This window comes from Helianthus annuus, chromosome 10 (assembly GCF_002127325.2).
Source record: "Helianthus annuus cultivar XRQ/B chromosome 10, HanXRQr2.0-SUNRISE, whole genome shotgun sequence".
Classification (NCBI taxonomy): domain Eukaryota; kingdom Viridiplantae; phylum Streptophyta; class Magnoliopsida; order Asterales; family Asteraceae; genus Helianthus; species Helianthus annuus.
The window spans coordinates 111551443-111553921 of record NC_035442.2 but is presented as its reverse complement, the minus strand read 5'-3'; the positions used below and the strand labels follow the sequence as shown (position 1 = coordinate 111553921).

At 36.8% G+C, this 2479-nt stretch overlaps 1 pseudogene; it reads right to left on the bottom strand.

The window, feature by feature from the left end:
* Positions 1 to 2070: 2070 nt before the first annotated feature.
* LOC118483566 lies at positions 2071 to 2144 on the bottom strand (annotated as a pseudogene).
* Between the last annotated feature and the right edge of the window lie 335 nt (positions 2145 to 2479).

Below are 2479 nucleotides of genomic sequence, written 5' to 3'. Positions count from 1 at the left end.
GTTAGTATATCCTCCAGTGATTATACAACTCGTTTCATTAGATATCTTGTTCATATACATGATTCCGTTAAATGCACATATGTTGACCATTATGCCCAAAGGTCTAAAAATCATGATTTTTGAAAAAATAAAAGGGTAGACATGTTAGTTACTGAAATATAAATTTGTTCCCAAAATTTGACATCAGTTTGAGGTCTAGATTAAGAGTTATGCTTATTAGCGTAATTAAAAGCCTTCTTAGTGAATAATTAGCGTAATTAACGCATAGCCTATTTAAACTTAGATTTTAAACAAAAACTTTATACCCACTGTTATATAATAATATTTTGGAAATTTTAAAGATTTTTATTTATTTTTAGAATGAGCATAACTAGAGGTTTTAAGCTTAATTCGGCTTATGACGGTTTTGCCCTTTTCGGCCATAAAATGAGTTTTACAAAACCTTTTGACCCCAAACCTTTTCCTACTAATTTATTATGTTAAATATAATATTTTTAGCCTTCTGGAATTATTGAAATATCAGCTTTTCCTTTAAAACTCGGAAATGGCTCCAAATCGCCTTTTTGGCATTTTTACGACATAGTATATGTCAAAACTAGTTTTTATACTAAAGGTCTAATACCTACTGATATATTTAGTAAAATTTCATGTTATAACAGTAAACTAAGGTTGAGGACTCAGGTTTCCCGTTTTAACCTTTTAAGCCTATGTAAAATTACCAAAATACCCTTATGAGGCGTAATTGGAGTTTAAAATCATTCGGGGCATAAAGGGACATACCATACTGATATTACAACATTTTGGTGCATATAATCTCAGGAAACATGTAGATGATTTATATGGTTACCCGTTACGCACTTTCGCGTTCGGATCGGCTTATGTGACTAGTCTACGCACGTTAGCCGAAACGGGTCAAACCGTAACATCTTTGTCTCTAAATCCAGAATGTGTTTAGTTTACCCATGTAATACAAGTATCCAAGCTTGTAGGGTCTAAGTCACATTCCTTTTCGGTTTTTCGCCTTCCTCGTGATTAAACCATATTTATTCTTCGAAACTAACCGGTCTAAGCTTAGGCTATGTTAAAAGACCCGTTAGGATTCTAATAGGTTATATTAAACCTTCGTTCCAGAATAGGAGCCCAGTAAAAGACACTTGCATTTTTTCTTTTGTGGTTTATACTTGCTCAGGTAAATACTTTTAACTTATTTTCCCTTATACGGGCTTGGGGGTACGGTATATAAAATACCGCTTGGTCGGGCAATTGACCCCAACTCATTAGTAGTTGGGTATTATCAATGTGACCCGTTTGAAAACTTGGTTTTGTTTGTTTTTACGCCTTTGGGAGCTTATTGACCATGTCCTGGATATCCTTGGCATCATTTTTGGCCACGACCTTGACACCCGGGTGTAGGCGTACACCCGGTATTATGTCCATTATTAAGGTATAAACGTTGGCTTCCCGCCGCGAACTTATACTAAGTGGTGTGTCAATTAACCTTAAACCCGACACGACTCGGGCGACTGAACGCACAACAAACATGTAAATCTTTTACAAGTTTAACTTTGATTAATTATTCCCAAGTTATAAAATGTTTTGTGCCTTGAGCATTTAAATCAATTTTTAAAACTTTTCAAAATGAGTCAGTTAAATTGTATTTACCAGTGTAAACTGACGTATTTTCCCCAAAAAGATTAAGTGCAGGTGCTATACGTAATAGGCTGGTCTCTCCTTAGCATCATAGAGTCTCGCAAGCTTTGGGATGCATTTATCTGTTGAACAATTTTCTCCTTTTATTCCGATCCGCCTGTGGATCTATTTCGACTACTTGTGATACTTAAATATTACATTCGATGGTTGAAATAAATCTATTTCTTTTGCTTCCGTTGTGCATTATAATTTGTGTTGTTTGACTATGATGATATCAATTACGTCACGTTAATCCCCCACCGGGCCCACCGGTGACACGTGGAAAATTCGGGGTGTGACATGGGATGAACTAGCCCAAAAGTTTTTGTATAAGTATTTCCCTCCTGCTAAAACAGCTAAATTAATGACTGAAATTAATACATACTCACAAGAGGACGATATGAAACTTGGGAAAGGTTCAAGGAGCTACTAAGAAAGTGCCCTCATCATGGTCTTGCGGTATGGCAACAAGTATCCACTTTCTACAATGGGTTGTTGCCACACACAAGACAAACACTTGATTCTAGCTCCGGGGGACTTTTAGGTAATCGTCGCCCAAATGAAATATACAATCAAATTGAGGAAATTGCTCAAACCAATTTTCAGTGGCACACTCCCCGAGGCAATAAATCTGTTGCCCCGGGCGCCTATAAGGTTGACGAAAGCACTCCTAAGCTCAAATCGAGGCCCTTTCTTCAAAAATCAAAAAGTTAGAATTGGCAAAAACGGCCTCGGTTATGGCTTGTAAGGGGTGTGGTGGGCCACATGAAAATTGGAGTTGTATGAAAGA